Raw genomic sequence first — 11,254 nt, forward strand, 5'->3', positions numbered from 1 at the left:
TAATTCAACTAGTATCTACCACTAAGCTTTCTTCACCAAAACTCAGCAACCCACAATGCTATCCCAACTTGGAATGGGAATCTAAACAGATTCAAACTCACCAAGTGCTAACCCAACTTGGCAAGGGGAACTAGTCCTAGTTCAACAACTCAAAACACAGAATATCAATGGCTCTTTCATGCATCTTTTTGCCTTTTCTCTCATGGCTTTTTTACTCTCACTTTCAGCCTTTTTCTCAATACAAAAGATGACTCAAGATAGCCATAACAAAATAAGAAATGAAGCTCGAGTAGAAGAAAAAGAATTTAGCTCAAAGTTGAGATGATGCTCTGAATTTTCTCTCTTTTTCTTGCTTTCAAATGTTGAGGTGAGACCTCTTATATAATCAGCTTGCTCTTTTAATTTGCTCTCTATTGCCTCTTCCAATCCCTCGTACCATCAACCCATTGGAGCTGTCTTTGAGGGCATGCAGTCCTTGTTCCATTCTGCTCCACTATCACTGCTTGTTGAGGAAATACTCCACCAACCTCTATTGTCCTTGGAGTTGCTGTCTTCCTTGGCATGCAAAGTATTTTCATATTTGAGTCATTCCAACTACTGTCCATAGCTCTGCATTTTCGTTTTGCTCTTTCAAACTTTATTTGTGATCTTCTGCATTTTGATTTGTTGATGTCCTTTATGTGTAGTGAAATTATCCTTATGTCTTGTTGCTTTGTTAGAGCCACAGCTGTCCTTGTTATGTTGTTAATCCCTTTTTGTTCCAGCTGTCCTCCTTTCTCTATGATGAAGACAAATGTCCATTTTTCATTTTGCAAATGCATAGCCTTCTATTTTTGCTGAACGGTGCTTGTTAAAGGCATTGGGCTTATGCATTGTTTTGAAGCATTGAAGAAATACTCAAGCAACATGTTGGGATGAGAATTGAATAATGGACTTGCACCACTGATACACATATTAGACAAGCTTGGGCTTTTAACCTAATAAACGTTTGTCATCATAATTTATTTATCAAAATCAATCTTAGTTCAACAATCCATAAGTTCATACACATAACATCCATAATTTCATATTAATAACATCCATAATTTCATACTCATAACATTCATAATTTCATACATATAATGTACATAATGAATAAATTTTTACAATTAATATTACCAAATTTTAAACTATGTGTCTTATTGTATTTTTCAAATTATTATCTCATATGTACACTAATGGGTCATAAATTTAATTATTTTAATATTTTTTTATTTAATATTCATATGTATGTTTATTTATTGATTTTAATATAATGTGTTAATAATTATTTTTAAAAATTTATTTCTTAATTTTTTTTTATATTTTATATTTTATTTTTTTTTATTTTTTAATAGTCTATATGTAAAATATGAGTTATATAGTAGAAGTTATTAAAATTTTTTAATTTAACTTCTATAATTTTTGCAAAAAAAATCTTCGGAAACCGATACTTCTTCTTATCTTTTTGTAAAGAAGGGTAAGAATTCAAAGAAAATCAACGAAACCGAAGATAAAAAGATATTGATATCGAAGAAATCTCTTGTAACGATTTTTTTTTTTATTTTAGACGATAGAAGCGGCCGTTACGATATATAAAAAACGCTCGATTTAAAAATATCGTACAAAATGATATGTCATAATTCTTTTTACAGTTATTTTTTCATAAAATTAAAAATAAAAAATTATTAAATAATTATTTAATCAAATTAATTAAATTATCTAATAATTCTTAAATATTAATTTCTCATCGAAACAATTGTACTAAAATTTCTACCCTACAAAAATCTCAAATTCAATTAATATTGTAGGATTCTCCATGGGTATATAAAATAGTAGTTATAGTGCTGCTTATTCGCTAAGTATGCACCGACTAATAAACAAACCACAAACCAATAAACAAAGTTTGTATTCTTTAAGTGCTCGTAGGTAGCTTTGGGTCCAACAAAACATAATGCATGTCATTATCATACTTAATAAAAAGATCAGACAAAGATCTTCTAAATCCACAAAGCCCCTTTTCTTCTAAGTCCAAGCTTGAAACACAGAAGTCTAATAAGCAAATTCAAACCATATCAAGCTTAGGTTAAAGGTAACCCATTTCCTTTTACATACAACACACTTTCTTCTCTTCATCTTCAACTCTCTGTCACTCCGTTTTGAGCTATATGGAAAAGAGGATTTCTGTTCCTCTCTGCTGTAAATCCACGGTCTCAAACATGTCTTGGGGACCAAGTTGATTTTCAAGGGCTCAGATCAAGTTGACCATTGGAAGACTCTTGTGGTTGCAGCTTTATGGCTTTCGGTCAAGATGGAGAAGTCAGAAGCAAAGTTTCTACTCTGAGGTTTAATGAGAGAAAGTTAGTCTGTGGGTTGGTGAAGCTCAAGGCTCAAGAAGTTGACCTAGGAAGGTAAACCTAGCTACATGCAAGGAGATAAAAGAAGCCTTGCTGTTCATTCAGAAGGAAGGAGAGAAAACCAGAGTTTGAGAGTTATGTTCTGCAAAGAAGTTCCTCTACTTGGATAATGCTTTCTTTCAAAGAAGCATTCGGCCAATACTGAAGAACTGTATCTGAGGTTTGCAAATCTGGTTTTGCACATAGCAAAGAGGCTGTTGATGAAGTCAATCTCGTTCATGTTTTACAGATTGTGATGTACTTTTCTATGTTTATCTTTCTGTAATTTCTTGTGAGAAAAGGCATTGTGAGAAAGCTCAAGTAAAAGCCATGAGAGGAAAAAGGCTGAGTGATACACTTGAGAGAAAAGCTTAGAGTTATTTTCTAATTTCTTTAGGTATGTCTATGTCTTGTATCTTGTACCTGTGAGGTATCCCTTTCTTAGTTGGGTTAGCACTAATAGTGAATAGTTAGGTATTAGCATAGCCAATGTCAAGTTAGGTTAGAACTTGAGTGTGAAAGGATTGGGTCAATCCTGTGAAATTGGTGTATGTAATACTGTTAACTATAGTGAAAATTCTTCCATAGTTGTGGAGGAGACTGGACGTAGGTTGCATAGCACAAGGCAACTGAACTAGGATACATGCTGGTGTTAGCTTTTCTCTTCTCTGCTGTGTTCTGTTTTCTGATATTCATGAGACAAAAATAAATTGTCTCATAAATTTCCGCCGCTGAGTACAAACAGAATTAGAATTGAAAGTTTGTTTTAAAAGGGTCATAACAGCAACTTAAAAGGAAGGCATAGATTCAACCCCCCTTCTCTAAGCCTACCATAACCTTCAATTGGTATCAAGAGCTAAGGTCTCAAGAATCAAGCTTAACCGCTTGGAGCAAAGATCCAATGGCGAACAACTTGGGCACAACCACAGTTGCCTACACCCTCACTGAAGGCCAGTCAAACAACCGGCCACCTTTCTTCAACGGGAAGAACTATGCCTACTGGAAAGAAAGGATAAGGATCTTCATCCAATCCATTGACTACAACATATGGAAAATTGTTGTGAACGGTCCCAAGATCTCAACAAAAATAAGTGCAGATGGAGTGATGACTCCAAAAGAAGAAGCTGAATGGAATGAAGATGATAAGAAGAAGATGGAGCTGAATGCTAAAGCAATCAACCTTCTTCACTGTGCTATCAGCTTTGAAGAGTACCGGAAGGTGTCTAGATGCAAGACAGCCAGAGAAATCTGGGAAAAACTCCAAGTTACACACGAAGGCACTAAACAAGTCAAAAAAACGAGAATTGATATGCTGCGAAAAGAGTACAAGATGTTTAACATGAAGGATGGAGAAAGCATTGATGAAGCGTTTGAGAGATTCTCAATCATAATCAACAACCTTGATGCTATGGGTACAAACTATGCAGAACAAACCTTGGTGAGAAAACTCCTTAGAAGCCTCACAAAAGAATGGGAAACCACTACCACTGTCCTAACTGAGAGCAACAACCTAAGTCCCATAACCTATGATGAGCTGAGAGGAAAACTCCTTGCCTATGAAACCACACACACAAACATAGACTCAAAGAAAAAGGGAATAGCCCTCAAGTCACAAATAGAACCAAAAGAGAGTGAGTCTAGTGATGGTATTTCAGATGATGAGCTTTTGTTTTTTGCTAGGAGATTTAGAAGGATGATAAAGAACAAGGAAAAATACAAGGGTTCAAGCTCAAAGGAGCACAAGATCAACTTGAGCAAGGTGACGTGCCATCATTGCAAGGAGGCTGGACATTTCAAGCTAAACTGTCCAAAGCTCAAAAAGGAGGACAAAGGAAAGAAGGAAAGGAAGAGAGTGCTCATGGCAGCTTGGGAGGATCTTGAGAATGACTCTAATGAAGAAGAAGAATCTGAAGGTGAAGATAAAGACTGCTTCATGGCTGGAAACAACAATCTTGATGAGATTTGCCTAGCATCCAAGAACAAAAAGGACATGTGGTACATGGATAGTGGATGCTCAAGGCACATGACTGGAAGGTCGACTTACTTCATCAAACTAAACAAGTATGATGGAGGTTTTGTGACCTTTGGAGATGATGGTAAAGGTAAAATTTTTGCTGTTGGAAAAGTAGGTAATGAACAATCAACTTTCATTGATGATGTACTTTTGGTATGTGGTTTGAAGCACAATCTTTTGAGTATAAGTCAGCTGTGTGATTTAGGATATTTAGTGACTTTCAAAAGACTTGAATGCTGTGTTGTTAATGAAAAGACAAATAAAGTGATGTTTGTTGCCAAGCGTTTTAATAATATGTATGGACTTACTCTTGATAAATTAAAGGATCAAAATGTAGCATGTCTTCACTCTAAAGATTCTGAAAAGTGGTTATGGTACAAGAGATTGGGTCATGCAATTATGTTTCAAATAAACAAACTTGTAAAGAAAGAATTAGTAAGAGGCCTTCCTTTGATAAAGTTTGACAAAGACATCACTTGTGATGCTTGCCAAATGGAAAAACAAACAAAAAGTTCTTTTAAACTAAAGGAAGACATCTCTACTAAAAGACCACTTGAATTGCTACACATTGATTTATTTGGTCCAACAAGAACTCAAAGCCTAGGTGGTAAACATTATGGTTTAGTAATTGTGGATGACTATACTAGGTTTGGTTGGGTTTTATTTCTTGCACACAAAAATGAAGCCTTTTCGGCCTTTGAACCTTTTTGCAAGAAAATTCAAAATGAAAAGGATTTAAAAATCTCTTCTATAAGAAGTGATCATGGAACTGAATTTGAAAATAATTTATTTGAATCCTTTTGTGAGGAATTTGGAATATCTCACAACTTCTCTTGTCCAAGAACACCACAACAAAATGGTGTTGTGGAAAGAAGAAATAGAAGCATACAAGAGATGAAAAGAGCTATGCTTTGTGAGAGTAATGTTCCAAAATTCCTTTGGGCTGAAGCAGTTAACACGGCTTGCCACATTTTGAATAGAACAATCATAAGGAAGTTTTTGAAGAAAACCCTTATGAACTTTGGAAAGGTTACCCACCAAACTTAGACTACTTGCACATCTTTGGATGCAAATGTTTTGTCTTAAATAACAAGGAAAATTTGGGTAAGTTTGATCCAAAGGTGTATGAGTGTTTGTTTGTAGGATATTCCACAACTAGTAAAGCCTATAGGGTTTATCATCAAGATGCTCGGATTATTGAGGAGTCCATACATGTTACATTTTGTGATACTAATTTGGTGCAAAGCATTTTAGAAGATTGTGATGCAGAAAATCAAGCTCAAAAGGAAGATGAAACTACTCAAAATCATGAAAAGGAAAATTCTGGGCAAACTGAACCAGAAACTACAACTACTGAAAATTCAAGAGACAATTCCATTTTGTCTCATGAATCTGAAGGAAATTCTGAAGCTAGTAGCACCCAGAATCCCTTGGTATCTGAATCTGCCTCTAAATCCACCAGACCTCGTGAATGGAGATTCTTGAAGAATTGTCCTGAGGAATTTGTCATTGGGGACGTTTCTCATGGAGTGCAAACACGGTCTTCCACTAGAAAGGCAAATGAAGGATCAAACATTGCCCTTCTTTCACAAATAGAGCCTCAAAACGTCAAGGAAGCCCTTAGTGACCCCTCTTGGGTTAAAGCTATGGAGGATGAGCTTTTTGAGTTTGAAAAGAACCAAGTGTGGACTTTGGTTCCAAGGCCAAGTGGAAAAAAAGTGACCGGTACCAAGTGGATATTTTGGAACAAGTTGGGAGAAGATGGTAGCATTGCAAGAAACAAGGCAAGGCTAGTGGTACAAGGATATGACTAAGAAGAAGGAATAGACTTTGATGAATCCTTTGCTCCTGTTGCCTGAATAGAAGCCATAAGACTTCTCTTAGCTTATGCTGCATTTTGTGGTTTTTAATTATATCAAATGGATGTAAAATGTGTATTTTTAAATGGTGTGATAGATAGAGAAGTGTATGTGGAGCAGCCTCCTGGTTTTGAAAATAAAGAGCATTCTAATCATGTTTTCAAACTATCTAAAGCTCTCTATGGTTTAAGACAAGCTCCTAGAACTTGGTATGAGAGACTTAGCTCTTTTTTTTTTTGAAAAATGGTTTTCAAAGAGGCGCCACTGACACAACTCTATTTATCAAGAATTCTAATTGTAATACCCGGTCTAACCGAAATTAATTAAATAATAAGTTAAATAGGAGCGAATATGGTTGGAAGATTTGGCAATTGGAATTTGATAATTTAAATATGATATTTGGATTCAGTGAATTTTTCCGAGTCGGAAAATATAGTTTTCTGCGTAAAAGCGCGCAGTGGAATTCTGACCGGCAGTACCGGCTGAGATCTGTCTGGTACTACAGCTGAGGAAATTGATTATGGGTAAATAAGATTAAGAAATGAGGAATTATAATTAGGGAAGGTAGAAATATTTAAAGTGCGATTTAGAGCGCTAATCTTAAAGGTTTTGGCCCAAAATTGGGCCAATGGGCAAAAATAAGTGAACCGGGCCTAAGTGGGCCCAAGACCCAACATATATAAACATTAGTTGTGAGCATTTCAGCTCATTTTACCCTAAAAAGAGGGGTTGCGGCGCTGATTTGAGAAGAGAGAAGAGAAGAGAGAAAACCTAACTCTCTTTGATCTTCAAACCACCATAACTTGAGCTACGGAGCTCCGATTGACGAGCCGTTTGTGGCCACACGTCGCTCTTCTCATCCTCTACAATTATATCTAAGTTTGGTGGTGAGTATTCCATTCATCTCTGCCCAGTTTTCGAAATTTCCCACTGTTACACGTTTTTGGGTAGTTAGTATTGAAATCTTGTGATTTTGGGTGTTTAGGGATACTCCAACATGGATTCTAAGTGAGTTTTATCCCTACTTCATATGGGCTGAGGTAAGAAGTGCTCAAACCCTTGTGATTTGTCATTTTTATGAGTCCGAGGTTGATGTATGTATGTGATATTGGTTATGTTAGTGTATTTGGTGATGTTGGTGCACAATTGGGAGATTGGTATTGCTTGAGGAGCTTTGGTAAGGCTTGGCGCTAAGGTTGGTGAAGACTTCCAAAGAAGAGGCTCAATTGGTTTGGCTACAAGAGGTACGGTTTAAGTTTCATTTAAGTACCGTGTGTTGTGATGAGAATTCCTAGGCTAGATGCCCCTAGGATTAAGTTTGGATTGTGTAAATGGTTGGTGCTGATATGCATAGTTGGTATGTAATGTGAATTAATGATTTGGGTTGAGAATTGTGTGGCCTTGTATGCTTGGTGTATTGAGAATTTGATGTATTGGGTAATGAGTATTGATTTGTGGTTTATGCATTTAAATTGTGAAATTGGGCCGGAGGCCGTGAATTTTGGGCCGGAGGCCGGGGAAAGGTAAGAAAGGTAAGTTGATGTGTGCATTGTATGATGACACAAGTGATTGGATGAATTTCAGATAATGAATAATTGAATATATGAATGATTGGGTTGGTTATTGAACAATAAGGTTTGAGGAGTTGAAGTGTGGAATTTGGTAAATTTGGGTGAAATTATATAGATGAGGCATGTTTGGTTTTGGTTGAGATATATTATGTGGTCATATATGTGATTATGATTATTGATGCCTTGATGGTATGATGATGCATTAGAGATATGTTTGTCGTGATATATGCTTGAGGAATGATTAAGGTTGATTTGTGGGTAAAGCCACGTGATAGTGAGTACGATATTGATTATGTATAATGATAGTTGATTGGAAATAGTGTTGTTGAAATTTGGCATGAGGAAGAGTATATGATATGTAAATGTGCTTGAGTTTGAGAAAGTGTCAATGTGTGAGTTGAGGATGGCTTGATGTTGATTTTGGTACATTTTGATTGATTTCAAAAAGGGTTAAAATTGGCATGTTTTGATTGACTTTGGAAAGAGTTGAAAATGGCTTGTTTTGAAAATGGCACTTTGTGGTTTTGTATGAAAATATGTTTTTTTTGGGCATACTTTGACGGGACATAACCTGGACTACGGATCTCTATTTTCTGCCAAATCTGTTTAGAAATGAAATTGGATCCGGGATGTCCATGCCGTTCGAAGAACGGGTGAAAAATGATTTAAAATGAGAAAGTTATGACTGTCGGAAGATTGGGGGTTGAATCTGTAAATTCTGCAGCTTTTAACTTAGAAAAATTTTTAGCAGAACGACCCTACGCGCGTAGGCGCACTTGGCGCGTGCGCGCCGTTCTTTCAGAAAGCAGCATCCACGCGTGCGCGTGGTGTGCGCGGGAGCGTCGATGCGCTGCACCAATTGCCCAGCCATTTTCTAGAGAGTTGTGCCAGGGTTGTGCCTGGGCGCAAGAGCACCCACGCGTACGCGTGGCTGACGCTTGCGCGCCGTTTGGATATTTTTCAACCCGCGCGTTCGCGCATATGGCGCTTGCGCGTCGATGAGTTTTTGGCCATCCACGCGTGCGCGTACGCGTGGCCCTGTTTTTATGCCAAAGTTGATTTTTGAGTTTTAAAAACCAAATCTCATACTTCTAAGCCTCCGATCTCACCTCTTATGTATTAAATCATTATGATATGCCTAGCAATGAGAAAGGAGCTAGGGGATGTGGTAACTTGCGAGTGAAGCAAGGGGAAAAGTTATGATCAAAGATGATTATATGAGATATGGAGGATGACGGTGGAAGTACCGTGTATGCCATGAGCCGGAGGGCTATATTTATTGATAAATGGCCCATTCTTGATTGGACCATGAGCCGGATGGCTGAGTTATTGCCAGGTTATGGCAAAGCCATTATTGTTTATGGCTGAGTATAAATGCATATATGATTAATGAATGAATATGTTAAATGGATAATAATGAAAAGATATTGAAATGTGATGTGTGACCCCGGGTAGTAGGCAGTGGCGTTGTCCACTTGCTCCGGGTATGAGACGGGAAAGGAGGATTACGATGAACGAGTTTAATCATGGAGTTTTAAATAAATGTTTATTTGTGATACCTGGGTAGTAGCAAGGGTCGTGGTTCGTCCCGCTTGCTCCGGGTCATTGTCTGAGAATTGATAATAATGAAGGGTGATTATAAATAAATGTTTATTTGTGATACTTGGGTAGTAGCAAGGGTCGTGGTTCGTCCCACTTGCTCCAAGTTAATGTTTGAGATTTGGTAACAATGAATGTTGATAATATGAATTGAGATTGAATGAATATATGTTTGAGATGCCTGGGCAGTAGCAAGGGTTGTGGTTCGTCCCACTTGCTCCAGGTCAGAGATTGTGACGCCTGGGTAGTAGCGGCAGTAGTGGTGAATCCACTCGCTCCAGGTTGAGCTTTTAAACACCCGCCTGGGTAGTAGCCGCAATAGTGGTTATTCCACTGGCTCTGGGTTGAGCGGGTAGTAGCAAGGGGGTTGTAGCTCAAACCTACTTGCTCCGCAATGGGTTTTTCTGTCCAATGGTTAGCTACCAGGACATGTCGGGTTGGCTATATAACCGACAGATGATATCATCAGCCATAGGGCAGGCATTCATCATTTGCATATGTTTGAATTGTTTGGGTTTGTCATTTGTTTTGGATTTCTACATCATATATGCCATGTTACCTGACTATATGTTACTTGTTCTACTTGTACCATATTTGTGTATTACTTGCCTGTATTGCTTGTGTTTGTACAACTGAGAGGCCCCTCATGCTGGTGTCGGTGGGTGTTGAGGGTTGTTCTTGATGGGATGAATTGATGATGCGATTGCATGATGATGATGATTATTGAATGAGATAATTGTAGCTCCCTGGGTAGACGCAGTGATGTGGTTTCACTAGCTCCAGGTGAGTGTATGATGTATTGATATAGAATTGCTGAGGCAGAACAACTGGTGATGGTTTTGCTTATAATTCTGAGTCTGATTCATGGAAGAGTCCGCGAGTTGGGAAACATGTGAAACATGAATTAGATTTAGCACTCCCTTATGACAGTTGCTTATTCATGGATTAGCGAGAACCTAAGATGAATAATTGGTGAAGAAGCTTAGGATGCTTAGTGAGTTTTATTGCAGTGCATTGTATTTATTTGGCACTTTTACCGTACTGGGAACCCATGGGCCCGGGGTTCTCATTCCGTATATATCTCTTATTTTTCAGATACAGGTCCAGGTGCTCAGAAGTGAGTTGTGGGTCGTCTGAGAGACGGCGAAGATCTTTATTTCCTCTACTTTGTGTTTTGATTAGAATCTCTCCACCTTTGTTTTGGAAAGTTTATATTATGTATTGAACTCTTTGAATTTGTCTATAGAGGCTCTCATGTTTCCTTCGGGAGAGATTAGGACATACTGTTGTCAACTACTTTCATACTGTACCCTAGCCGACCTAAACTTCGCGGGTCGCGACTAGTGGCTATTTACTTATGTTATATATATCTATCTGTTATCTATCTCTTAATCTCCTCTACGCCTTGTCCGCATATCGTTTTCGGCTTCACGGTTTATCTTTTGTTGTCGAAACGTGAGAGATACGTCTTCGCGATTTTATTTCTACTCTTTTCAGGCTTCTCGATTAATACTCCTTTCGAAATTACCTATATTTATTTATTAAAAATCCACCTGAGAGTTGTACCACCGTAATATCATTGACTTATGACTCAAGCATAAGGATTTGAATATTAGGGTGTTACACTAATGATTCTTTTATTCTAGTCCAAATATATGTTGATGACATTATTTTTGGATCAGCCAATGAATCCCTCTATTCTGAATTTGGAAAACTCATGACAAGTGAATTTGACATGAGTATGATGGGTGAACTTAATTTTTTCCTTGGGCTGTGATGTGTGGGCGGAAGTCAGCC

Source organism: Arachis ipaensis, chromosome B10 (genome assembly GCF_000816755.2).
Source record: "Arachis ipaensis cultivar K30076 chromosome B10, Araip1.1, whole genome shotgun sequence".
Taxonomy (NCBI): Eukaryota; Viridiplantae; Streptophyta; class Magnoliopsida; order Fabales; family Fabaceae; genus Arachis; species Arachis ipaensis.